At 41.6% G+C, this 12324-nt stretch overlaps 1 protein-coding gene across 5 annotated transcripts in view; it reads left to right on the top strand.

The window, feature by feature from the left end:
• The first annotated feature begins 3396 nt into the window (after positions 1-3396).
• Positions 3397-12324, top strand: part of sema6bb (sema domain, transmembrane domain (TM), and cytoplasmic domain, (semaphorin) 6Bb) — a 584175-nt gene continuing 575247 nt past the window's right edge. For 4 of the 5 annotated variants that reach the window (XM_078555703.1, XM_078555699.1, XM_078555702.1 and 1 more), the window contains exon 1: positions 3397-3917. The gene's annotated coding sequence lies outside the window, so the exon portion shown is untranslated. Of the gene's footprint in view, positions 3918-11865; positions 11901-12324 lie in introns of those variants that run through there. The other variant, XM_078555700.1, reaches the window with a different exon arrangement.

Here is a 12324-nt window from a genome sequence, read left to right as displayed (position 1 = left end):
ATTCCAGCAAGAGTCAGCACTTTCAGGGAAATAGGGAATGGACCATGGGAGGGGAAGGCATGGGAAATGAAAGATTTTCTTGGGCAAAAGTAAATTTATTTTGCGGTTTCTTCTGCCCTCAGAGTTTGGTTAATTTGCTATCTTGTAACCAGTGACAGCTCTCAGTAATCCTGCATACTGCAAACCTCATGAGTCGAACCACAGCTGAATTCTGACAAATACACAAGTGCAAAACATTATGTTCTTGGATTAGAATTTCTGTGCGCAAGATTTATATTCCACCTATTTCCACGTGGTATGCTCTGGCTGAATTTAATGTCCTATTTACAATCTGTAGCCATGCCTTTAGAGTCTGGAAATGAGTTATATTACGCTGCACAGACATCAACACACACGCACTAGGGGAGAAAGACAGGGGCATACACTGTCTGAATGCTTGGTAAGGGGATTGCCAGAATTTACAAATTTACCATGCTCCAGGGAGCCATGCTGACAACTGAGGCAGCTTCTTGGAGTGTGTTTGATTTGATTGATTTAGTTATGATCATGAAGTGGGGCACCTAGCTGCAAGTTCCAGCAGCAAGTCTGCTGTGTTCCTGAATGAAGCAGAGGCAAGTCCTTCAACAAAAGCAAAACACTGGAAGTCTGGAATAAAAGCAGAAAATGCTGGAAGCACTCAGCAGATCAGGCAGCAACAGTGTAGAGAGGAATAGAGTCAATGTTTCAGATCAATGACTGTCCATCAGAACTGGGATTCGAACTGGGGTTTCAAGATTGGAAGAGCACTGCAGTACCACAATTTACACTGGGGAAATGGCTGCTTCACCCGTTTCCTCTATATCTGCAGCAAATGCAATGGCTGCCATTCTGTGGGTGACACTTTTGCGGGTACATGGAGTTTGCTGTTTCTACATTGCTCTCTACATTGACCCCAAGGATCCCACAGTGTAACGATTCCAATGCAGCTGCTCACGTGCAATCTTGCGCTTGTCCATTTATTTTAGAGCTACAGCTACCGGTGCTCTGAGCTTGCCCTTCGAAACATAAATGGTGGGGAGTAAACTTGAGCTGCAGCCAGGGTAGACTGAAGGTCAGAGACCTGAGTGGGGGTTTATGTTACTGAACGGCAACTAGTGGTGTCCCACATCTGTTGATGAGCAAAAGGTGCATGGCAGACTTGTTAGGTCAACATGAATGATCCTAATTCATTGCTCAGCAGGGAATTGGGATAAGAGGGGGATTGTTTTCTATTTGATGTCGGGTATACACATTCGAGTGCTGTGACTAAATCAGGGAGGTGGGAGTGGATAGGATGTGATTTGGTTCACTTGGAATTTTTGAGCTGAGGAAGAGTAGGCCCAGGAGAGGCTGCATGAAGCACAGGCATCAGATATTTTAAACTTGCACCGTGAACCGTCACTCCCACCCCTCCTCATCACCCATGTAAGCAGTTAACTGAACTCACATGTTAATTCCTTTGATTAAACTCCCACTTCAAGAAAACTAATTGTGGAAGATCAATTGCAAAAATTAGTTTTAAAGTGCTCAGGATTTACAATGAAATAGATTAAAATCTTACTCTGATTTAGTCATACAAAATATTGACATTATTAACATTGAGAATAAATGCAGCTGCTGAAATTGGGACAGTCTAATGGAGCACATTAATGATACCCCCCAGGGACTTGGTTCAATTCAATACACGGTGCCTCAATGTGACGCCAATATCCCTTGTCGAATACATATTGCCTGTGGCTCCATCTCTGATAAGCTTTTTACGATGTGGGACTTCCGCCACTGGTAAATCAGTGGTAGGTCCAAATTTGCCTCTTTTATACTGCTCAGTATTTCCATAGACCAAGTGACAGCAACAGAACAAGATTTATGCAGACATTGCTATTTGGAAGTTTCATTTGTGACTTCAGGTCCTGGCTGTCAGCTCACACAGACCAGCAATTTGAAAACTGGCTACTCAGCCCAACCATTGGCAGAAAAATGGTACCCCAGCATCCATTACCACCCAAGAGTCTGTTAATGGTCCAGCATCCATCACTGTCAGGGACACAATTTAGAATAGAGAAACCATAAAGAACATTCTTTCTCAGGTCAGTTAATAAATGTAGCACAGGACAGTATGGCACAGAGAAGTGTGGTATATTACAGGTCAGGGAAGTTTCAAGTCCAACCCTTGTTCTGTACTCAAGTTCATTGGTCAGTTGAGGTGATGTATTTGACTCGAATGTTTTTCGGTGAGCAAGGGAGAAATAGACCGTGATTCCTGCTCCGAGGAATAAGACCCTCAAAGACTTACCATTACCGTTGATAAATAAATACCTTGTGACAAATAACTTTGTAGGTTGTGGATTGATCCATATTCTATGTTGTGTTAGTTAAGTTGCACCTGGGTGGCTATAGGAATTTGCTTCAAAGTGCCCCTGCACATCAGAGGACAAAAAGTAAGCTGGGAACCCACTTGTGGTCATTACTCCAAATCCGTGACCTCTACCACCTAAAAGGGCAAGGGCAGCTGGCGTATGGGAATACCACCATCTGCAAGTTCCTCTCCAAGCCACACAGCATCCTGATTTGGAACTATATCACTGTTCCTTCACTGTCACTGGAACTCCCTTCCTAACAACACTGTGGGTGTACCTATACCACATGGACTGCAGCGGTTCAAGAAGGCAGCTCACCACTATCTTCTCAAGGGCAATTAGGGATGGGCAATAAAGGTTGGCCTAGCCAGCGACGCCCATATCCCATGAAAGCATAATAAAACAAAACTTAAATCTGAGTGTGCACATGTGTGAGTGCTAGGTGAGAAGGGGATAGGGCTCAGCTGCAACAACAGTCCATACACGGCCATTAGGTGAGATGCCCAAACGAAGGAAGGATGCTGGGCTTTACTCTGGCAAGAATCAGATTGTGCAGGAGAAGAGGGGAGTGGAACAGACAAAGAGACTACTCTATCACTTCTCAATTTGAGACTTGTTTTGTATAACTCTCTAAAGTTCATTAGCTGATGCTAATTATCAGTTTAAAAAAGCCATTAACTTATGTAACAAAAACCTTGCTACCGAACGGCACATTAAAAAACAAGATATTCTACTGAAAATAAAATCTCACAAAACATCTATTGATAGATTTCTAAACTCGAACTGATTTGCTTTGGTGAGAAATTCTGTAAAAATTATACTTTAGATCCTAGATTTTTGTTGAGAGTGTAGGACTATGTCAGGGAAAGCCTCGGTTTTGTATATCTCTCGTGTACAAGAAGCGAAGAAAATAATGAACAAATAATGCAGCTGCCTGGAGGAAATGAAAAACAGAAGCCAGTCCAGTTTCGGTGCAAGTTCCAGTTCAGATTTTGCTACATGCTGGAGGCTGGTGCTCGGAGTAGCAGTGAGATGAGGGCACTGCGTGCGCTCCTGGTATCATACAGAGGTATGAGGTGGGAGCTCAGCCCTAATCCCGTGCAGGGTGGTTCACAGACACTGAAGGGAGAGAGGAAGAGACTGCATATCCACACACAACACAAGGACAAATCACTTTCACGGCTATTCTCCTCTTCCCCCACCCACTTTGGATCTACACACTGCAGAAGGCACAACAGAACCAGGTGGCTTTTAACTGTATACAGCTGCTGTGACTACCAGCAGACTTCCAGGGCTGGTTCCCCTTACCCCTTTCCCGGCTAATTCTGCCAAGGAGTAGTATTTGGACTCAAGTGCAGCGGGGCTGGGACAGGTGTGGAGACAACTTGTTAAGAACATGAGCTGAGAAGAGCCCACAGATGGGCGATCAGTGAAATCCTCGTTGCCTGTATGTTTTCCGAGTGTCAAAACCTCAGCTAACAAGGTAATTCAGCGAGTGCTCATCCCGGGTCCGCGCAGGAGCCGTCTGACACTGAAAACAAGGTAAGGAAAACCTCTTTTAAGATTTCATTCTGACTTATTAATAATTATTTGATGTGATTTTTTTTTTTGCAATGTTAACGATCACGAATTTACTCGCAAAATTGCTACTCTACTGGAAAAGCATTAACCACAATGTAATTCGTCCACTGGCTTTACAACACATTCTGCTGGGTTCTGTTTCGCTTAAAGGTTCCCGAAAGATGCCTTTAAAAAGGTAGGTTCTCATAAGACATCTGTGACTTGGCAAAAAAAAAAATCGGGCACTTAAAATAAATGTGCATATATATTTTACATTTCCCATAGTACGTAAGGGCTAGAAGAACTTGTATATTTGGTTTTGAACAAGCTTTTTCAATCGACTCGCTCCTGTCTTTCAGCAGCACAGGAACAATGTTTCACGTATATTATTTGAATGGTTTCTTTGAACTAACCATTGGCAGCAGCTAATGGTTAATCTACTGCGAGACGAAAAATTCATTCCTTTTCATGGGATGTGTTGTGTTTGCCATCTACTAAACACTGAAAATAATGCAGCTCACTTTCTAAATGGTTGGGAAAGTGCCCCCTCTTTCTTTTGACTGGCTGTGGGGTTTTTTGAGATGTCTCTCTGTACAGGTGCAGGGTTCGGTCCACCGTCTTCCAGCAATAGTGCTTTGCGTTCACCCTTCATTAGCTGCTTCAGCTGGTAGCCTGTTAGACTCCTTTGTGAGCCCTCTCTCTCCGTTGCACTCGTTACTCTTAAATGGGGGAGGGTGAAGAGAAGGTTCACTTCTTGCTCTGTTTTAGCCTTGTTTTCAGAGCAAGGCTAGCCTGTTAGGAAAGTGATCTGCAAATACCTAGAGGTTTGGACTGCGAGGAACTGCAAGCCTACACGATCGTGGGTTTCCTCACAGTAAGGCTCAATCTTGTCCTCACCCGGAATTTATACACACACACACACGCACTCACACTTTCCAGCAGCAGTCACTAGATAGCATCAGGGAATAGCGAGACTGGGTGATTAATTCAGCATGGATTATGGAAGGAACCTGTGACTTTCCAGATTCGCGGGGTGAACACGATGACAGGTGGGACACGTACCCACAGAAAAAGCAAGGGCTTTTGGGCAAGTCCTCGCAGATTTCACCTGCTTTTCGTTCAACGGACGGGACCTGGAAATTAATTGTCGACACAAAGGAAAAGTGACAAAGTTTAGGAAGACCAATTTCCCAATTGTTTGCAGCTCTCTTGCCAAAAACTAAACTAATACAGGCAATTCCTAGTGTTCCTTGTCTTCTGAGCACACCCATAGATACATTCCCTTCATAATAGCTATCCTTTGTCTTGTTACTGGCTGTATGTGTCAATTAAATATTGCAAGGACGTCTTCCTCATCTGTCTATCTCTGTTTAGATTTTAGTGCTAGCATGCTACACAATTCCCAGTATGTTCTGTTCTGCCAGTAAGAGCCTATCTGGCTTTTGCAGTCGCTTTACCTTAATGGAAATTTCTCTGAGTCTCTTGTGTTCTTCTAGATGTTAATCCCCATCAAGGCTTTGTTTTTTAAAATGCATTTTGTGGTGATATTCGTACAAAACCTATTCACTATGGATTTGTGCCTTCAATACTGTAGCATTGGCAGAATTTAGACTAACCTATAGAGACCCATTTGGGAGATACTGCCTGCGTTGACTGAATGCCTCCCTGATTTTAGATGGATTTGAATGTCGATCTCATTCTCCATGAATTGTAAACTATGGGATCAAAAACAAAACACATGACAGATCTGCTTTAGTTGTACTGTGACTCCACTGAATTAATATGGTCAGAATCAGGATTTGAGAATTGAAGAGCAGGCTGATAAGTAAACAAGGTGATGACCAAGTGGTTTAATTGATTCCAGCTTTGCCAGTTACCAGTGGTCAAGTTTAGGAATGCAGAGTCCATTTTTTTGTGTGCTGTGTTCCAGAAACTTCTAAAACGAAAAGCAGAGATGAAAAGCCTAATGTTTTAGCCCTGACATCCTCCAAGAGCTCTATGCTCCTACTTTTTGGTTTCTGTGTCACTATGTGGGGATTATAGTCATTAAGGGTTTCAATGAAGTTTCTCCGTCAGCTGAGCAGAAATCAGAAGTCAAACCATGATCCTAGCCCAGCTCTGCCATGCCTCACCTGCTAGCCAGTTTTGGGCTTGGCGTTAGAAGATAACCCTGTTTCAAATTGGGAAGGGGATGGACAGTTTAAGTCAATCAAGAGCAAAATAGAACAGGGCGTAAAGCAATCTGGTCCAGTCCCATGAGTTTGCCTCTAGGTATATAAGGCTCAAATTACTTCCTTGGTTAGAATTGTTTTGTTGAGGAATCAGAATGAGGGGACAGGGCTCATCATACAGGATACCACCAAAGTTGTAAAGAATAGAAATAAAGACAGGCAAATGAAGACACAAAAAGAAAGTAAAGCTTACAGTTTTATCGCAACTTATTCTTTTTTTTTGCAAAATTTGTCTCAAAGCGCTTTATGTTCTATGAATAATTTTTAAGTGCCATGCCTGTTATAAAGATAAAAATGGTTCTCATTTAGCATACAGAAAACTATCACAGACAGAGATATTGGACAAGGAAGGACTAGGATACTATACTATTCTGCTTTGAAAGATCTTCATCCATTTTAAAAAGCAAATGATTTAACATCACATCTAAAGGATGGCTGGTGCCTCTGACAGTGCAGCAGTACCTCAATACTGTACTGTAGTGTCAACCAAGATTATGTGCTCAAGTCCTAGAGTGGGGCTTGAATCCATGGCCTTCTGTCATAGTGACAAGAGTGCTGTCAACTAACACTTGATCATTAAATAACATCAATTACAAACGAGACTTTCCTATAACCATTAGGAGGAAGATTGGCAGCTGATCCCTTTAGAACATGAGCAAAGCCACTTTTGAAATTTAAATGAAGTTCTCAGAAGGCAGAAATCTGACAAGGGAATTGGAGTCTGTTCATCAACCAATCAAATTGTGTAACTTTAATAAAGCACCTATTAATAAAAAATGAATTAAATTTGCATTTCTATTTTATTGAAGTAAATTCTGCACATGAAGAAAACATACTGTGCCCTGCGCAAGCCTCCAGTTGCATTCAATTAAATATAAGGTTCAGATTTTTACAGAATTATCTTCATTTTAGATGATCTGTTTTGGTTAACCCATGAATACCTTAGCAAAATATTTTTGTCCCACTCATGAAGATGGTCAGTGACTGCTTTCCATCAACTTTCTGTTTATTAGTGTTCAAACAGTTGTTTGGTAGTACAGAACTTGAATATTTCTGAAAAGAGAAACATGTTGCTGAATTTTATTTTGGACTCATCAGGACAAAAGCAAAAATGCCAAATTTCAAATGATCACAAGGGTACTAATTGGCTGGCAAGTTGACTCTGATTGGCCGAGGCATTGCCATGGAGAAAGCAACATGGAATTACAAGTTCCCCAAGTAATTCAAAAAAGGTACAAGGATAAAACACATTCTTTTTGTTTGCAGAGAATGTTCCCTGCGTATGAATGTATGTTGCTTCTAGCGAGCGTAAGTGAGCCACATTATGCATTTGACTGATGATCTTAAATTGTTTGTTAGTGTAGTTATTAGCATAGTCAAGATTGTTCAGTAAGTGCTGGCCAATTGCAGAATCACATCCAACAGTAGACATTTTGTTTTGGGTTTTACAAATGCAGGCTGGTTGAGTTATTAGTGTTGTGTTGAGTTAGCTCACCTCAGTTGGGCCAACAGTCAGCACACTACAATTGGCCTCAGAACACCTGAACTTCAGAAAAACATGCAGGTTTCTCATTCTTGCTCACTATCTAGTGACTTACAGCTACAAAGTGAATGTGTAGTGATTAAGCACGGTCCTGTTCCCACCCAATGTGATGCCTTCCTCTGTTAAATAGTTCATTTACCCTCTCTTATATATGAAGCCTAAACTGAAAACTCAAGCACGAGGCTGCAAGGTAGATTTTCAACTTGTCACCCAGCCAAGCACTAGCTTTCATGACCAACTGCCTCTTACTGAAACCTTATGGGCCAGATTTGGCTTTGGCCAAGCATTTAACAGCCTCTGCTATTAATTTTGCCCACCTGCACTTAGCTTTTTAAAGCTTTTGTGTGGCAAGTTGCTGAAAGTGTGAGACAAAAATATTGCAGGGCATCTGGAACCTGAGTGAACAGGCAAGCAATTGTATCTCCTTAACCAATCAGATTGAGGGATTGGAACATAGGACTAGGAACATAGGATTTAGGAGCAGGAGTAGGCTATTCAGCCCTTCAAGCCTGCTCCACCATTTAATAAGCTCATGGCTGATCTGATTGTGGTCTCAACTCCACTTTGTCATCTGACCCCCATAACTCTTGACTCCCTTGCCTGTCAGAAATCTGTCTAACTCTGCCTTGAATGAATTCAATCACCCAGCCTCCACTGCTCTCTAGGGATGAGAATTCCACCTACTAAGGTATTTGTGTTGTGGAATAAATAAACAAGAACTGCAAAGGAAGAGTAAAATAGAGTGGGTAATTCAAAATTAGTTATCAAATGAGGAATAAAGAATGAAAGAAAGATTGGATTAAGAGAGAGGAAAAAAATCAGACAGAAAGGAAAACATAAATAAATATAAAATGTTACATTTTAAAATCTTCAATGCTGATTAAAACCTGAAGGAATATATGATTCACCACTTGTAATTATTTTTCATGTTAGAGAAACTGATTGGCTGTAATTAACATTATTATTTGTTAAAGGGTACTTGGACTGGAATGGACAAGACTTGAGTTAAGTTCGTTAACTGTAGCTCATCCATATTCTATACTGCGCCAAGCTCTGCTCATCCATCATCACTGGTCTCATTGATCTACAATGACTCCCAATCTTCCAGTGCCTGAAATTTAAAATTCTCATCCTGGGCACCTCTAGCCCTGATATCCTCCAAGAGCTCTATGCTCCTACTCCGATCAGTTGTGCATCTCCAACTCCCTTTACCCTACCGTTGATGATCGCCACCTAGGCCCCACACTCTTGAATTCGCAACCTACTGGTAAACTGAATCCACCTCCCCCAACTCCTGCTTCTCCTTCAAGAACTTCCTTAAAACCACTCTCTTTGATAAAGCTATTTTTCACCCTTTTTAATATCTCCATCTTTAGCTCACCTCCACTTCATTCATTATGCTTCTGCGATGCAGCTTGAGATGTTCCTTTATGTTAAAGGTGCTATCTATGTGCAGATTGTTTTCAAAATGATGTCATGTGAAAGCGATTTGATAGTGTGCTGCAATATGCAGTGCGCAAGTGTGTTTCTTTAAGAAAAAGAAAACAGAAACTTTCAATGAATTGAGGGTTCTTTTAAAATGTAGATTGATGATATATTTTGACTGGGTTTGGCACTATAGGCTCAGTGGTGTATTTTGACTGGGCTTGGCATTGTAGATTTCCTGACATGGTTTATCTGCATTTGGTATTGCTTTGCTGTTATTGGTGTCTGGGTTTGGTAGTCTAAGTTTAATGCTGCGTTTTGCTGGGTTTGGTAGTATAGGTTTGCTGATATGTTTACAATGACAGCATTGCTGAATCCTAGCCCTCCAGCAATTCTTTCTTGCTTTGTCCCCGTGCAGCTTTGACTGATATCAGGTTAGCTTGTGCTGTGTATTGTGTTGAACCCAGAAGAACACTGGCTTTTTAGACTCATCCTGAATCAAATCTATTGCTTTGGATCCCATTTTAAATCTGCATCTGAAGTTGGGAGTTCCATTTAGCAAACATCACCAAAGTGACACAGTTACAAGGGATTTGATTTCTTTCCCATGTATTCAGCCAAAACTGATCTTCCAATTCCCATTGGAAAATAATTGGATTTCCTGAAAGTCTCAAGGATAAAGGGGTTAATTCAATGCAGCTGAACATTTGGAACAAATTTCATCCATCCTATTGTGCAATAGGTCTCATCTAGAACTTTGCAGACTGCTGTGAGATGTCACTGAGTGTGAATTATGCGTTTGACAGGGGATAACTGCTTTTACTAGATTGCTGGACCAGCGTGTGGGAGTAGCTCCAGGTTGTTGTTAGCCTTTTTTGTTGCTTTGTAACTTTTTAAATATACAATTCTTAGTGTGTATGGGAAAGACTAGGTCTGAACTCAACATGTGGGAGTGAGTGCATTCAATTGATTGTTCTGCATCACCAGGTTTACAAGACATCCCACGCATTGAGAATAGTACACTTCTTCACGTAGCCATGCTAGAATCATTTTTATTTAGGTTTTTAGGGATAAGCTGACCTCTGAAACACCGATCCAAACTGACCCAAGCTATCCCTGTTCAAGAAAACAAAAGCCCTAACCTAGAAAATTCTCCGACTGCACCAAACAGAAGGAAAGCCTTTATTCATTTTCTTAACTCCTTACATGCTTAACTTTACATCTTAACTGCGCCCTCAGTGGTGAATCTTTGACACATTTTTACCTGCCAAAATCTGGAAGAAGCCCTGCTGACGAGTGTACCTGAGTGTGGCTCTGGGTGGGTTAAAGGGCATTCCAGTCTTGGTCCAGAGTTTTCAGATATTCTCAGATCTTGAAAATAACATTTAGTTTGCAGTGATTGATTTGGACTGGAATGATGTCAACATTGCTAACCATGTTGGTGTGGCGCTATGATATTTTTAAATATGTCAGTGTGCTTAATATTATGCTGTCGCCTTGAGTTTTAGTGTTTCTCTGAGAAACTGTTCTTTAGATGTTCTGAAGACTGTAATCGCGGCAGCTCTGTTTATTGATCTCTCTTTTGTGAATTAAAGAAGGGTCAGGAGAGAGACCCTCCCCAACAAGGCCTTATTGAGGCAATTGACATAAAACTATTGCAAATAAAACAATTTTACACCAATAAATTTGAGCTGAGAGAGTACTTTATTTAGAAGCAAGGAAATAGCATTTAATCCATTAAGCCCACACCTTTTTTTCAAGAAAGTCTCCTCTTTCATTTCCTTCCTTGTTTGAAGTCTGAGGTCCCATGGTACTCACAGCCCTCTGAACAATCTGCGTGTGAGCCTAGCCAGTCACCATTAGCAGGTCTTAACTCCATGGGGACATCACAGCTGAGCACTATCCATTCCTCACACAATCCTCACAGATGCGAAAACAAAATACTGCGGATGCTGGAAATCTGAAATGAAGACAGAAAATGCTGGAAAAACTGAGCAGATCAGACAGCATCTGTGGAGGGAGAAACGGAGTTAGTGGCTGGGATTTTCCAATCCTGCCGTAGTGGCACCCACCACTGGGCATGCAGGGCCAGCCAAAAGTCCATTGACTTTTGGCAGAACCAGATGAGGGTGGGGGCTGGCAGGGCTGGAAAATCCCTGCCAATGTTTCAGGTCACTGAGCTTTTATCAGCACTGGATGGCATTAGAAGACAAACAGAAACCCGGTCTTTTTCCAGTTTTCATGGAAGGTCTTCGACTTAAAATGTTAGATCCATTTCTCTCTCCACAGGTGCTGCCTGACCTGCTGAGTATTTTCAGCATTTCTGTTTTTACTACATAGATGTGAACTTGGAGTCCCTAGATAGTGATCTGGAGATGGAATCTGGCTGATTTCCTGCTTCCTAATCTACAGGCCAATTGCTACCCCAGCTGAGTTTAGGACTCAGGATAAAACTCAGGATAAAACAGGAATCACCTGGGTTGGTATGGGTCAGCTTTACAATGACAGTGCACTTACAAACTGAATCGAGTGAATTTAATGATTTGTTCTGTTATAATTGACAACGAAACTGGTGTTGTCGACTTGATGGATAATACTCTGCTGAAGTGCATTGAAAAAAGTTGGCTGTTGTCCTAAAATCAAGCTGCTTCTTTGTTGGGTCACCACGTGCAGATTTGAGTTCATGTTTTCCCCTACTTTGCCTACTTAAAAGGAGCTGAGACATCTGCCTCTGAATGGATTTGACAGAAGAAAGAAGAGATGTCTGTGAGCACAAATAATTCTTTTTATTTTCTTACAGAGATAACAGGTGGAACTGAAAATACTAAAACTAAACTGCCATCAGATCCCAACCAGATGTTTATTTGCCAGAGGCTGTGCACTCATTGCAGTCCAGTGCAACAGCAACACCAAACAAATAATTTTGGATGAGTTTGTGAGCATTAAGCTCTGAGACAGTAGCTCAGGATGCTTTCCAGAGGAACTCAGAATGAGCCGTTCAGCCTGTCAAGGCTGCTCGACCATTCAATTAGATCATGGTTGCTGTTATCATCAATCCATTTATCAGCCATAACTCCTTGATGCACTTACATAACAAACATCTGTCCATCTCAGTCTTGAAAGCTGCATCCAGCACCAACAGCCTTTGAAAGAGAGAATACCAGATTTCAAGTGTGGCTGTAGCATGCCC

This window comes from Cetorhinus maximus, chromosome 13 (genome assembly GCF_964194155.1).
Source record: "Cetorhinus maximus chromosome 13, sCetMax3.hap1.1, whole genome shotgun sequence".
NCBI classification, from domain to species: domain Eukaryota; kingdom Metazoa; phylum Chordata; class Chondrichthyes; order Lamniformes; family Cetorhinidae; genus Cetorhinus; species Cetorhinus maximus.
The sequence above is the reverse complement of the archived record's forward strand: the minus strand, read 5'-3'. Positions and strand labels throughout refer to the sequence as shown.